The 16,444-nt window shown below is 43.6% G+C and overlaps 1 protein-coding gene across 5 annotated transcripts in view; it reads right to left on the reverse strand.

Annotated features, from left to right (window-relative positions):
• Positions 1–16,444, reverse strand: part of kiaa0825 (KIAA0825 ortholog) — a 297,880-nt gene that overhangs the window by 53,994 nt on the left and 227,442 nt on the right. The gene's annotated exons all lie outside the window — the stretch shown is intronic.

Consider the following 16,444-nt stretch of genomic DNA (forward strand, 5'->3'; position numbering starts at 1 on the left):
CACCAATTTTCTAATAACAGTCCTAACTGGTCTGAAGTCAACCATCAAAATCTCCATGAGAGGAAAAAAGAAGATGGTGTCGTTTCTAATAGCCGTTTACACCACCCCGCTGCCGAATTCTCTAACCTGATTGGTCAGATGGTGTTGATTATCTTTCTACAACAACATGGTTCTGACAACAGTACTGGCAGGAACTCAACTCGCAGGTTCAGAAGAGGGTGAGCCAAAAGAAAACCTTGATGATTTTTTTTAAAGATTATTTTGCATTGTTTATTGCAAACACATGTCACAAGTGTATAACTTTTCGATAAAATCCTTTAACAGATGTTTAACATGTGTTTCACGGATTCCTCCAGAAAAAAAAAAAAAAATTCAATTCGATTCTAATTTCTACCAAATTTTTAAAGTTATCATTGGACTCACTCTGCTGTTAATGTGTTTGTTCTGTTATTGTTCGCACTGGAAAAATTCATTTATAGGGATTCACGGTCGGCACACTGCATAAAAATGTGCTGATTTTTTAAAATAAGAAAGCATTTATGTACAGTAATTTAAGAAAGGCGTCTCCATTGTCAGCACTTTGTATCTGTCAGTAACTTTTCTGCCATGGGAAAGTCTTCAGGACAGAAGAAGAGGCTCTTTACAGCGAGAGGTCACATGCCATACTGGAGAGCAAGCGTTCAGGTAAACAGAACCCTCGACAAGGCCAAGCACAAAAGTTTCAACAGCTTATAGCGCTTAATATCTTTCCTTTTCTGGAACTGTCAATGTAGTTTTCTGATTTTAGTTTCAGCTCGTTTTTACAGGGAAAAATGATTTTATCGCGAAGCCACTCCTGACTTTTGACGGACGGCGTTTAGATCTTCGCAGCCAAACAACATGGCGAGGTATGTACACCAAACAAACCTTGTAAAAGCACTTATTGCAACTCTAACTACTCAAACAGCTCCATAATAAAACTTTTCAAGGTATATAGTTGTGTTTGTAAGGTTTGGTTCCGAACAATATTACCGCGATGATAACACAAAGCGGGGCGGCACGGTGGTGTAGTGGTTAGCGCTGTCGCCTCACAGCAAGAAGGTCCGGGTTCGAGCCCCGTGGCCGGCGAGGGCCTTTCTGTGCGGAGTTTGCATGTTCTCCCCGTGTCCGCGTGGGTTTCCTCCGGGTGCTCCGGTTTCCTCCACAGTCCAAAGACATGCAGGTTAGGTTAACTGGTGACTCTAAATTGAGCGTAGGTGTGAATGTGAGTGTGAATGGTTGTCTGTGTCTATGTGTCAGCCCTGTGATGACCTGGCGACTTGTCCAGGGTGTACCCCGCCTTTCGCCCGTAGTCAGCTGGGATAGGCTCCAGCTTGCCTGCGACCCTGTAGAACAGGATAAAGCGGCTACAGATAATGAGATGAGATGAAATCTCACTCGGCGAGAGAACGCGTACACAGTACTGACAATCCTGCCAACATAGCAATGCAATTCTTTCCGTCTAAAAAGATTTATTCTCAGTGAATAAAAACAAACAAAAGCATGTTCCATGAGCCATCGATGCACTGTAATAAGTATGTATCATCATCGCGGTAAATTGTTCGTTTATATCTTCAAGATGTAGTCAAACCTTACAAAATAACTAGAAAACTACGCTGACAATTCTTCGAGAAAAGGAAAGATATTAAGCGCTATAAACTGCTGAAACTTTTGTGCTTGACCTTGTCGAGGGTTCTGTTTACCTGAACGCTTGCTCTCCAGTACGGCGTTGCTATGTGGTATCCAAGCGTGTCACCTCTAGCTGCAAAGAGCCTGTTTGCGCTTTCAGCTTTCTCAGTAACAAGAAAGACAAGGTGCGTTTTATGTCTTTTTACCTTCAAGAGAAAGAAAAGGGGAGGCTTTTAAGGAACGACTGTTTATAGCTGCTAGAACGTTCATGATAACAGGAAGTGATTTGTCTGGTGGATAAACCAGTTCCTCTTCCTGTCTGGTTCCATGACGTTACATGTAACTTATTTTTTACTAATAGTGTGACAAATTGAGACTCGTACAACCAAATGTGTTTGCAATATATCACAGAATTTATGTATACTACCGTTCAAAAGTTTGGGGTCACCCAGACAATTTTGTGTTTTCCATGAAAAGTCACACTTTTATTTACCACCATAAGTTGTAAAATGAATAGAAAATCTAGTCAAGACATTTTTCTGGCCATTTTGAGCATTTAATCGACCCCACAAATGTGATGCTCCAGAAACTCAGGTGGGGTTTACATTAGACCGTATCAGCGGATCATCAGATTAACGTTTTTAAAACGATTAGTGTGCACACAGCAACGCCAATACACGATTCGTGTGCACACAGCAACACCAATACATGGATACGCTCGGCTCCGCAGGCATCCTGTGCTCCAAATCACTCCGCCCTGAACAGCGAGTGCCCTCTGGAGGGTGCGCACTCCGGCCCTGCGCAGCTCACAGAGCGCGCGAGTGGAGCGCACGAGCAGTGATTCGGGACTGAGCCGCTGTGTGTGTGCTCTCAGTGCATATCGGGCATGCGCGTCACTTACCACTTGCAAGTGGAAGGATGGCAAGCCTAAAGACAATCATAACTACACAATGGACAGTATTTGCATCAGTATTTGCAGTATTTTCATACTTTTATACTCTTTAATGAAAGGTGATACAAGGCGGAAGTCCGCGCCGTTTTTCAGCAGTCGCGTCACATGACCAACGCCAGCGAATCAGGAAGGTGGATGTCACAGTGACGTTGTCCAATGAGACGCCAGCTAGAGCTCAGCACAGCGTATCCGCGTATTCTCAATGTTTACACAGCACCGGACCAGACACGATCTGGATTGAATACGTGGACCCTGGCGAATTCCCGTTTCCCGGCGTTTTAATGTAAACGGACAGTGCATCCGCGAAGAAAACGAGACAGATACAGTCTAATGTAAACTTGGCCTCAATCTGCTCAAAGGAAGGTCAGTTTTATAGCTTCTCTAAAGAGCTAAACTGTTTTCAGCTGTGCTAACATGATTGTACAAGGGTTTTCTAATCATCCATTAGCCTTCTGAGGCAATGAGCAAACACATTGTACCATTAGAACACTGGAGTGAGAGTTGCTGGAAATGGGCCTCTATACACCTATGGAGATATTGCACCAAAAACCAGACATTTGCAGCTGGAATAGTCATTTACCACATTAGCAATGTATAGAGTGGATTTCTGATTAGTTTAAAGTGATCTTCATTGAAAAGAACAGTGCTTTTCTTTCAAAAATAAGGACATTTCAAAGTGACCCCAAACTTTTGAACGGTAGTGTACATTATACAGTATATGATTATTAAAAAAACCCAACAACAACATAGAAATACCATTTTCTCTGAATATGCACCTGCAGTATTTAAAATCTTGGTTACCCTTTTTTGTAATATATAATTATTTTTGCTTTTTTTAATAGCTTAAAAGTTTACAGTACAACTATTCTGGGGTTATTATCACAGTATTGCATGATCGTGTCCCACAACACAGCTATTCAGTCAGCTCCAAGTGATACACGAAGGCGAGAAATGCTGATCACATTGAGTTTCTACTCCAACTCTTATTAAATACACACTTACTGGTGTGTATTACTAGCCTACTGGTTAGCGTGTCCGCTGGGAGATCAGGAGATCTACTCGCGGTCGGGTCATACCAAAGACCATCGTAAAAACGGTACCTACTGCTGTCTGGCAAGTCACGCTGCAATACAGATGTGAGTGGGAAGTCAAACTCTCGTGGTTCCTCCCCCTCACTATAACTATAGATGAGAGGTTAAGGGCTATCGAAACGGAGATCGGTGCCGCCCAATGCGCCTGACTGCATGGTGCAGGAAGGACTTTAGACTTTATAAAGCACAGGAACCTGATCTAAGAGCATTTTCATGTTTGGCCTGAATGCACTAGGCCATACCAAGGTTCGTTATAAACTTGCTAAATCTGTTACAAGCCATGGATCAGTTCAACAAATTTATTTTATTTCAACAAAGTCGTTTTCAGAAGAAGAAGCTTTTAATGGTCACACGTACCGTACACTCAAGCACAATGAAATTCCTCCTCTGCATTTAACCCGTCTGAAGCAGTGAACACCTACAAGCAAGCAATGAGCACACACACATACCCAGAGCAGTGGGCAGCTACGCTACAGCACCCAGGGAGCAGTTGGGGATAGGTGCCATGCTCAAAGGCACTTCAGCCATGATCCAGAGAGAAAGGAAAGTGCTGTTCATTCACTCAGCTCCTTCACATTTTTCCTGCCGGTCCTAGGAATCAAACCAGTGACCCTTTGGGCCCAAGGCTGCTTCTCTAAGCTTCAGGCCACGGCCGCCCCATTTCTGCTACAATTTTACATCCTTAGCAGTATCTTTCATTTATTTATTTGCTTCAGAATGCAGTGCACGTATCAGAATGTGCTCATTTGATAAAGGTGTGAGTTACATGTCACCGAATGCAAATTGCACGAGACCGTGTGAGACGTTTTACACCTAAATAGTGCTTAAAAGCTTTCAAATAAATGAATCAAATCGACGAAAGCTAAAAAAAAATACCACACTCACAGGACCAACAGCATACGCAGCCTGCAATCCAGAAAATATTCTAAAAATCCCCTGTAATCAGTTCACTGTAGGAATAAAAAAAAAAAAAAGGAGTATAAAAATACAAGTGTAGGGAAAACAGGAAACCAATCACAGCCTGTTTTCTCAGAGTTGTTTGATGTATATATGCCCTGGAGAGTAAATCATCATCTCTCCTTCTGTACTAATGTTAACCCATAATATCTCGAACCATAACACCCAGTCCAGCACCAACACACTGACCCACGCCTGCACTCCCATGAGCCTCGGTGTGGCATGCCTGGCCCTCCATGTGCACTTCTTACCCCTAGTGATGACTTAAAATGGCATGACTAATATGCTGCTGCCTCCCCAATGAGGGCTAATGTATGGATTTGTTACAGGAAATCCCAGGCAGCGGAACACCCGGCTACTTTCATATCCAAACACCGAGCAGGCCCGGGGAGGAGCAGCTGCGGCTGTGTGATGCTATTAGCTGTGGTGATTAGCAAAGGGGCTCTGTGCGCCATGTGGAGAGGGAATCAGAATGAGCAGTGTGAACCAAGACCTACGTGGGATATAACTCGGGTAATGATATTTGTATTTTTAGTTTGTGTCACTTTTGTATGATATTTGATGATTGTTTGCTATCTCAAATCTCAAAAATAAATGTATAAAATAGATCTATTTTAATTACACTCTCTCTCTCTTTATATATGGCTTGGCAAGGATGGCTTGCCATCATTGATGGAACAATGAATTCTGAATTATACCAGCGAATTCTAAAGGAAAATGTCAGGACATCTGTCCATGAACTGAATCTCAAGAGAAGGTGGGTCATGCAGCAAGACAACGACCCTAAGCACACAAGTCGTTCTACCAAAGAATGGTTAAAGAAGAATAAAGTTCATGTTTTGGAATGGCCAAGTCAAAGTCCTGACCTTAATCCAATCGAAATGTTGTGGAAGGACCTGAAGCGAGCAGTTCATGTGAGGAAACCCACCAACATCCCAGAGTTGAAGCTGTTCTGTACGGAGGAATGGGCTAAGATTCCTCCAAGCTGGTGTGCAGGACTGATCAACAGTTACCGGAAATGTTTAGTTGCAGTTATTGCTGCACAAGGGGGGGTCACACCAGATACTGAAAGCAAAGGTTCACATACTTTTGCCACTCACAGATATGTAATATTGGATCATTTTCTGCAGGAAATAAATGGCCAAGTATAATATTTTTGTCTCATTTGTTTAACTGGGTTCTCTTTATCTACAACCCCGATTCCAAAAAAGTTGGGACAAAGTACAAATTGTAAATAAAAACGGAATGCAATGATGTGGAAGTTTCAAAATTCCATATTTTATTCAGAATAGAACATAGATGACATATCAAATGTTTAAACTGAGAAAATGTATCATTTAAAGAGAAAAAATAGGTGATTTTAAATTTCATGACAACAACACATCTCAAAAAAGTTGGGACAAGGCCATGTTCTGGGGACTGAGGAGACAAGTTGCTCAAGTTTAGGGATAGGAATGTTAACCCATTCTTGTCTAATGTAGGATTCTAGTTGCTCAACTGTCTTAGGTCTTTTCTGTCGTATCTTCTGTTTTATGATGCGCCAAATGTTTTCTATGGGTGAAAGATCTGGACTGCAGGCTGGCCAGTTCAGTACCCGGACCCTTCTTCTACACAACCATGATGCTGTAATTGATGCAGTATGTGGTTTGGCATTGTCATGTTGGAAAATGCAAGGTCTTCCCTGAAAGAGACGTCGTCTGGATGGGAGCATATGTTGCTCTAGAACCTGGATATACCTTTCAGCATTGATGGTGTCTTTCCAGATGTGTAAGCTGCCCATGCAACACGCACTAATGCAACCCCATACCATCAGAGATGCAGGCTTCTGAACTGAGCGCTGACAACAACTTGGGTCGTCCTTCTCCTCTTTAGTCCGAATGACACGGCGTCCCTGATTTCCATAAAGAACTTCAAATTTTGATTCGTCTGACCACAGAACAGTTTTCCACTTTGCCACAGTCCATTTTAAATGAGCCTTGGCCCAGAGAAGATGTCTGCGCTTCTGGATCATGTTTAGATACGGCTTCTTCTTTGAACTATAGAGTTTTAGCTGGCAAGGGCAGATCTCATCTCATTATCTCTAGCCGCTTTATCCTTCTACAGGGTCGCAGGCAAGCTGGAGCCTATCCCAGCTGACTACGGGCGAAAGGCGGGGTACACCCTGGACAAGTCGCCAGGTCATCACAGGGCAAGGGCAGATGACATGGTGAATTGTGTTCACAGATAATGTTTTCTGGAAATATTCCTGAGCCCATTTTGTGATTTCCAATACAGAAGCATGCCTGTATGTGATGCAGTGCCGTCTAAGGGCCCGAAGATCACAGGCACCCAGTATGGTTTTCCGGCCTTGACCCTTACGCACAGAGATTCTTCCAGATTCTCTGAATCTTTTGATGATATTATGCGCTGCAGATGATGATATGTTCAAACTCTTTGCAATTTTACACTGTCGAACTCCTTTCTGATATTGCTCCACTATTTGTCGGCGCAGAATTAGGGGGATTGGTGATCCTCTTCCCATCTTTACTTCTGAGAGCCGCTGCCACTCCAAGATGCTCTTTTTATACCCAGTCATGTTAATGACCTATTGCCAACTGACCTAATGAGTTGCAATTTGGTCCTCCAGCTGTTCCTTTTTTGTACCTTTAACTTTTCCAGCCTCTTATTGCCCCTGTCCCAACTTTTTTGAGATGTGTTGCTGTCATGAAATTTCAAAATGTCTCACTTTCGACATTTGATATGTTGTCTGTGTTCTATTGTGAATACAATATCAGTTTTTGAGATTTGTAAATTATTGCATTCCGTTTTTATTTACAATTTGCACTTTGTCCCAACTTTTTTGGAATCGGGGTTGTACTTTGAGGACTTGTGTGAAAATCTGATGATGTTTTAGGTCATATTTATGCAGAAATATAGAAAATTCTAAAGGGTTCACAAACTTTCAAGCACCACTGTATATATTAGTTTCGTGACACAAACATATGTTACAAATACATTTTGGGAGCAAAACTTCATATCAAGTTTAACGTTGCTGATCTCTGAGATGCCATTTTGCATCTTTGACCTAAAGTAGGCTCCAGCTGCTGTGACTGTATAATAGGTACGTCCTGATCTAACTGTAAATTCTTCCATTAAAAAGAAGCAACATGGCATGCAGTCAGCCAGCAAACTGGTTGAGACTGGATTGGACATACAGTAACTGTATTGGCCTGAGTTTCCCAAAAGCATCATAGCACAAAGATCATCGTTAAATGGTAGAGCAAGCAGCACAGTGAACACACACTCTCTCTCTCTCTCTCTCCTAATTAAGATGCTCTTAGTGTTAAGAGGCTTTTGGGAAACCCCACCCCAGATCTCTGATATTTCCTCATTCACAGGTACAAGATTAAGTTGAAGGCTACATGGTTAATTGCATCAAAATGGAAGACTCTTTCTCTTTGCCACTCAGCGCCTCACCCCTACCCATTTCAAAACAAGATGCAAACTGCAAATTTCCAGTTAATGATCACAAACAGTTGGCTAGGTGAGTTTAAAGGTTATACAACAGTTTAATGTTGTTTCCCTCATCTTTAACATGACCTCAGTTTAGTGTTATAGTTGAGTCATTAAACCTCAAGTCCGAGTCCAGTCTCGAGTCCTCGGCGTTCAAGTCTGAGTCATTAAAGAAAATTTCGAGTCGAGTCCACTATCGATCCAAGTCGAGTCCGAGAACAAGACTCCAATCGCACCATGTGACGGTGGCTGTTGCTGCATTTATGTGAAAGCGTCTCTGCTGCTCTGTTGGACTAATGTTCCTGCTTGACTGGAGGCGAAGTGGCCAAGTGGTTAGAGCGCTTGACCACTAAGCGAACGGTCCCCGGTTCGAGCCTCGGCTCGACGGGGATCTGGGGCTCGCTCCCTGTCCACCCAACAGTGAATGGGGACCTGGTGGAAACACTGGGGGAAGTAAGGCGGTGAGGAAAGGAACTGGCCACCCTACCTCACTATGCCGATGGCCCAGGACAAGTGCACTCTCTAACAGGCACTCCCCCAATGTACGAATCGTATATGGGACCCCCTCTCTCTCTCTCCTGCTCGACTGCCCCATTTTAGTTACTAGGCTACAGATAAAAAGCTTGTTCATCGTTCAGCAAGCCCCGCCCACTATCAACAGGGCAAGTAACATGAGAGAGGGTTAACACTAGCTAGTTCGTCGCTCAGCAAGCAAGCAAGTCCCGCTATCAACAAAGCAATGAACATAGCATGTCACTTCCTTCTCTGGGTCGAGTCTTACCAAATGACGATTGAAGTTCGAGGTTGTCCCCGTCGCCTTTTTGATAGTTCTTCTACATATGGAACACACAGCAGTGCATTTTTTTCCCACTGCACGAGAAGTCCGTATAAGCAAAACGGACAATCCTGGGGCGTCTTTCCAGGCATTTTAACGCCATTAACGTTAGTTTGGTCCTGAACATGATGTATGAACAGGTGAATGTGCACTCTCTTACACAAAATTAGTATAAAATTAATGTAGATATAAATCTCTTATAGCAAATTATTATGGCATGTTACAAAAAATAAAGAAAAAATACGAGTCCTCGTCTCCAGTTTACGAGTCCGAATGCAGTTAATGCACGAGTCCGAGTCATCAGTGCTCAAGTCCAAGTCGTCACGAGTCCTTAAAATAAGGGCACGAGTCGGACTCGAGTACTACCGTACAAGCCTGCCTCAGTTCTTAGGTAATGTTTGTAATAACTGGTAGTACATATGAAGATAGCGTATGACAGCTAATGTTTGCTTGAGGCCATGTCTGTCACATAAGTTTCAGCTAATCTTATGTTACATGGTGCATTTATGATAAATATGTTGATTTCAAGGTCGTGCTACAGAACTGTGCATCCATTTTTTTTTTGCACAGGTTAATTCTCACATATGTCTAAAAGGGCTGTTACAGTGCCTTGCTTGATAACCGAACCCCCGTGAAAGTCATATAATTTGCTGAATGTCATGTGATCTCAGTATAAATACACCTGTTCCTGGTAGTTTATTCATGAACATACCTGAACAACCAGGCTTATCATGACCAAGAAGCTATCTAAGCAAGCCTGGGACAAAGTATCTGGGAAAAATATCAACAAAGTTTTTTTTTTTTAAATTCTGAATATCGCACAGAGCAACATTAAATCTATTATCACAAAAAGAGAAAGAATATCGCACAAGCATGAATCTGCCTAGAGGAAGCTGTCCACCAAAAGTCATTGACCACATAAGGAGAACATTAGTCAGAAAAGCAATGAAGAGGCTGTGGGTAAATCTGATAGAGCTGTAGTGATCCACAGCTAAGATTAGAGACACTATTCACAGCACAACCAATAACCTGGACACTCCATAAATTTGGGCTTTCTGAAAAGAGGCAAGAAGAAGGCTATTACTGGAAAAAAAAAAAGCAATATAAAATCCAGTTTGGAGATTTCACAAACGTAGAAAATGGTTCTCTGGATAGATGAGAAACTTTTTGGCCTTGGTACTACATTTGGTAGAAACCCAACACTGTTCATGACTCTGAGAACAGCGTCTGCACAGTGAAGCATGGTGGTGGGAGCATCCTGTTTTGGGAATACCTTTCATCAGCAGGGTCTGGAAAACTGGTCAGGATTGACAGCAAGATGGATGGAGTTAAGTACAGGGCACGAGTTCTTCCAACAGGGCAACGATCCTCCTGTCAAAATTACACTGGCGGGTTTCAAAACCAAGAATGTGACAGAATATCCCGGTCAAAGCCCAGATCTCAATAGGATTACGAATCTGTGGAAAGACTTGAAAATTGCTCTTTACTAATGGTCTCCATCCAATCTGACAGAGCTTTTGTCATTCTGCCAAGAAGAATGGGCAAAAATATCAGGATCTGCATATGCAAAGCTGATAGAGGCATCATCCCACTCATCCCGGTAGGAACTCCTTCCACTCGCTTGCTGAAAGTGTTCAGAAATTAGGCTAAATCCAAACATCAACTGTCAATATGCAGACATTTTACAACACCGTAACAGCCACAGAGCCAATTTCATCTAGTTATTTCCACATCTTTCCATAGATCTGCAGAGGTAAATCTCTCCGCTTCCAGTATGGCGAACATTTTGGTGTATTACGTCTTATATCTATGGTAAGAATACTCTGAGGAAAACGCATCATTGCTTGCGTTATCATGGTGTCAATATCGTACCATCGTATCACCCAGGCCTGTTATGAATATGGATCACAATGTAATAATTGTAAGTTAAGATTTCGAGTACAGGCGGTATAACAGGGTCAGAGACAACAGCTGGTGTAGAGACTGGCAATGAGAGAGACGGAGAGAGCTAGATAGAGACGTAGAGACAGGGAGGGCAGCATGGTGGCACATGTGTGCCTCTGTGTATCTGACCTGATTGCAAATCAGCCCAGAAATCTCTGCAGCCCAGAAGTCTCAGTCTCTCTCTCTCTCTCTCTCTCTCTCTAAAATATTTTATGGTATAGAATCACATTTCAGACTCACATACCAAGCAGAGGATAAATGTCTCGATGTGCATGTTGTACTAAAAAGATGTTCCTAATAAAAATGAGCGAGTGTCATTCAGGATCAGTGAGTGAGAGAGTGTTTGGGGCCAAAGGCAGGGTAAAACGGAGACGGGGCGGGCGGAGCTGCAGCCGGGTCCCTGTGAGGCATTTGCAATTTAAAACAGAGGCTCGGGCATAATGAAAATGTAAAGCAGTGGTTTTATTTTATTCAGTGTGGCAGATTCGGAATCCCAGAGATGCTGCACTCAAGCAATCAGTCCATTAATAATTGAATTTGGTGGAGGAAGTGTGAGAGGCGAGTGTGGAGATGCCGAACCCTACACACACACACACACACACAGCAGCCAATTAGACATCTTCATTTGGTGACATGGGTCTGGGCACGGTGGAAGGGTTTGGCCACTTTAATGGCGTACGCCAGATCCCAGAGCAGGGGGGGGTGGGTGAGAGAGAGAGAGAGAGAGAGAGAGAGAGAGAGAGAGAGAGAGAGAGATGAGGCTTGTTACTCTGCCCTGAGAGACCTGGCCTCTCCAAAAAAACAGCTGCATCATTCAAAGGCCGCCTCCGGGCAGAGCAGGAGTGATATAATGAACTGTGCATGAGCAAGCTAGTAACACACATGCATACACACACTCTCTCACTCACTCACACACACACACACACACACACACACACACAAACTAGTGGTGTGCATGTTGATGCCATCTCACCCCCTGCACTCACCAACACCCCCCCCACACACGATAATAAATACACATACAGAAGCAACACTACTATGAAATGATTAAACCCCCCCCCCCCCCCCCCCCCCACACACACACACACACACACTCGCACGATAATAAATACACACACAGAAGCAAGACTGCTATGAAATGATTAAATCAGTGCGGATAATGAAATGAACTTCAACACTGGAACTGAGGGTGCTTTCACATTTGCATCCTTTAGTCTGCTTAAATGGAACCCTGGTGCTCTTGCCCCTTCGGTGTGGTTCGTGGAAGCAGGTGTGAACCCACCAATCACACTCTGGTGCACACTAAAACAACTGCTCAGAGACCAGCTGAACTGTGTGATTGCAAAGCGATTCAACCCTGAACTGACCTGAATGCAGGAACTGAACCAAATCATACCTGTATGGTGTATTTTAGAGCTTTGGCACCGTTTTTTTTTTTTTTGTTATATGCAATCGGCTTAACTGATTTGGTGAGGTACAAACTGAGACTGAAGTGCTTTAGAAATTTTTTTTTTTTACTCCAGTCTATGATGTGTTCTGGAAATCTGGACTAAAGAAAAAAAAAGAATCATTGCTAATATATAAATTACAGATTTATATTAAAATGCATACATGGAGCTCTAAGCAGCTTCTGTAAGTAGAAGCCCTCAATCAGCATCAGTGCTCTGAGGTGAAGTTGTTCCTTTAAGTTTTCCATCATGACAAGAGTCAGGACAGATCACTTAGTGCCTTATGGTTTCACAGTTATCTGACAAGCTGGATTTTTTCTTCATATTAGATGAGAGAGAGAGAGAGAGAGAGAGAGAGAGAGACCAGTGAGAGAGAGAGAGAGACCAGCAAGCAAGAGAGAGAGAGAGAGACCAGCGAGCAAGAGAGAGAGACCAGTGACAGAGACCAGCGAACAAGAGAGAGAGAGAGAGAGAGAGACACCAGTGAGAGAGAGAGAGAGACCAGCGAGCAAGAGAGAGAGACCAGCGAGCAAGAGAGAGAGACCAGCAAGCGAGAGAGACCAGCAAGCAAGAGAGAGAGAGACCAGCAATCAAGAGAGAGAGAGACCAGCAAGCGAGAGAGAGAGAGACCAGTGAGAGAGACAGCGAGTGAGAGAAAGAGAGAGAGACCAGCAAGCAAGAGAGAGAGAGACCAGCAAGCGAGAGAGACAGCAAGTGAGAGAGAGACCAGCAAGCAAGAGAGAGAGAGAGACCAGCAAGCAAGAGAGAGAGAGAGAGAGAGACCAGTGAGAGAGACAGCGAGTGAGAGAAAGAGAGAGAGACCAGCAAGCAAGAGAGAGACAGAGAGAGAGAGACCAGCGAGGGAGAGAAAACAGCAAGCGAGAGAGACCAGGAAGCGAGAGAGAGAGAGACCAGCAAGCAAGAGAGACCAGCAAGCAAGAGATGGAGACCAGTGAGAGAGACAGCGAGTGAGAGAAAGAGAGACCAGCAAGCAAGAGATAGAGTGAGGGAGACCAGCGAGAGAGAGAGACCAGCAAGCAAGAGAGAGACCAGCGAGACAGAGAAAACAGCAAGCGAGAGAGACCAGCAAGCGAGAGAGAGACCAGCAAGCGAGAGAGAGAGACCAGTGAGACCAAAAGAGAGAGCGAGGGAGACCAGCAAGAGTGAGAGAGAGAGACCAGCAAGAGAGAACTCTTTTTTTAAAGATTTTTTGGGGCTTTTCTCACCTTTATTGGATAGGACAGTGTAGAGACAGGAAATGAGCAGGAGAGAGAGACGGGGAGGGATCGGGAAACGACCTCTGGTCGGAATTGAACCTGGGTCCCCGGATTTATGGTATGGTGCCTTATCCACCTGAGCCACAACACCCCCCAGCAAGAGAGAACTCTTATTCATTGTTATAATGTGTAAAGCGATAACAGGAACCAGCTTCCATGGATATCTAACAACATGAAAAGTAACTATAAACAGATTAAAAATTTTAATTAATTAATAATAAAAATGTGCAAGTCAAATTGCTGATGGTATAAGAGGAATAAAACATCAGGACATGCAGCTACTGGAAAATAAAGCAGCATACACTCATTGATTATTTTCCTATAATAGCATCCCACATCATGATTTTTTTCCCCGAACTTTTTAAATACCTACTAACTTTGTTCAATTAGAGAGAAGTTTCATTTTCAATCAGCTCACACTAGTCTGTGTATGTTCAGTGTAGACACAAAGGCTTTTTATCGCTTTATTCCAGTCGAGCTGTTCGTCTGATTATTAAGGAATTATGAAGCTGCTTGTAAACGCAGCTCCTGCTTTACTTTCATTTTCCTAAAATGTTTTCTACTCACATTTAACATTTACTGAAACATCACTACAGGCTCTGGAGGAGAACTTTGGCAGTATAAAGACCTGAATGTAGTGTTTCATAATAAGGTCTGCCTTATTTTCCTACCTGATTCTATCCATTTTGTCTTCTTCAGGCCACATACATTGATCATGCTGGGGATCAAATGTCCCTTTTGACACTTATGAAAGAGTTCTTCATCATTAACACAGCTAACAGCTCCAATCACACTGACTGCTGAAACGTAACCAAAGCTCCTGGAGTCAGGAGCAAACTTTTCCCATCACCATATCTCTCTCCACCTCTTCATCCTCTCTTTCTCTCTGTCTCTCTGTTAGCACGCATCCACCTGGCTCGCTCGAACCGGCTAATCAACATGCAGCAATGTGTAGTATCAAACGAGAAAAGCATCAGAGGGACGAAGGTGAAAAAAAAAATAAGAAGAGGAGTGCACCTTAGGCCACCAGCTGCTCACTGAGCCGGGAGGGAAAGTTAGCCTCTGTGTGATACCACCTGAGAGACGAGGGACCGGTGTGTTGTACCCACACACACACACAGATCAGTGGAATACCCCAGGGCATATCTTCTTAGGGCCAAAAGAGGACATGCCCCAAAAAAACTTTCCCACGGGTGGTGGTACAGGAGTTCGTGTCTTTGTAGGATAGATGGATATAAACAATAACAACAAAACACACACTAATCTCCAGGCCACAGAGGAATTCACACAATGTAATTTACATCATGGAAATCTCATTGCACCTCTCTCTCTCTCTCTCTCTCTCTCGTTGATTTTGGTGCCTCAACCTTGTTCTAGATAGAGATATTCAGACTGTCAGTATAAACTGCCTCTGTTTTCATTTTGCATTTATTTCAATGCCAGATTCAGGGCATACATTTTTCATCACCTGCTAGGCCATGAATAAAAGATTAAAAAAAAAAAAAAAGAACCGAGAGAGGAGTAAAGGAGAGAGCAAGGCCGAGAGAGAGAGAGAGAGAGAGAGAGAGAGAGAGAGAGAGAATCACCTGTTATGTGTATAATGCTATGTGCTGCATGAACTCCCTCTCTCTCTCTCTCTCTCTCTCTCTCTCTCTCATAATTCGAACATCAGGAGCCCTATGGCAGGGTAAAGACATCATAATGAGGGGTGAAGCTGTGAATCCTCTCACCTTGGTGTTTTATAGGATTACTCAGGAGGTGAATTCTGCTCCCCAGGTGCAATATGGTCTTTATTTGTTTGTTTGTTTATCTATCTATCTCTTCTCTCTCACACGGGTCTGTGACTGACACAGGGGTTTAACTGAGAGACAGAGAGAGAGAGAGAGGTTCTTAGGTCCAGATGTTGACGCGCTCATCCTCATCCAAGTTCATCCTATGGACCATCATGACAAGTTCACTGGCAAAAAAAAAAAAAAGTTGGAAACGTTGTGTGCGCTCTTGTGTTTGGATTAGTTTGTAACAGATCTATAGACTGACGAACACAATCGAGACCAACACAGAAACACAGACGGAGAGAAAAGGACACAGACATTCAGACACACAGACAGATAAATAGAGAAAGACATAAAACATGTCTGTATGTATACTTGTTGGTCTTCACAAAGACATCCATCCATCCATCCATCCATCCATCCATCCATTATCTGTAGCTGCTTATCCTGTGCAGGGTCGCAGGCAAGCTGGAGCCTATCCCAGCTGACTACGGGCGAAAGGCGGGGTACACCCTGGACAAGTCGCCAGGTCATCACAGGGCTGACACATAGACACAGACAACCATTCACACTCACATTCACACCTACGCTCAATTTAGAGTCACCAGTTAACCTAACCTGCATGTCTTTGGACTGTGGGGGAAACCGGAGCACCCGGAGGAAACCCACGCGGACACGGGGAGAACATGCAAACTCCACACAGAAAGGCCCTCGCCGGCCACGGGGCTCGAACCCGGACCTTCTTGCTGTGAGGCGACAGCGCTAACCACTACACCACTGTGCCGCCCTGTTTACAAAGACAGTGGTATGTAAATATTTCTAAGGCTCACACACACACACACACACACACACACACACACACACACACACACACACACACACACACACACACACACACACACACTCTACTAACTACATGTGAAGATGCAGTAACAGAACTTCAGGCAAATCTCACACAACTCTGTAATCAAACATGTTTGAGCACTCGTCTACTCGCTGTACACGCTACAACACTTTAAGCTACTGCTG

Source organism: Neoarius graeffei, chromosome 24 (genome assembly GCF_027579695.1).
Source record: "Neoarius graeffei isolate fNeoGra1 chromosome 24, fNeoGra1.pri, whole genome shotgun sequence".
Taxonomy (NCBI): Eukaryota; Metazoa; Chordata; class Actinopteri; order Siluriformes; family Ariidae; genus Neoarius; species Neoarius graeffei.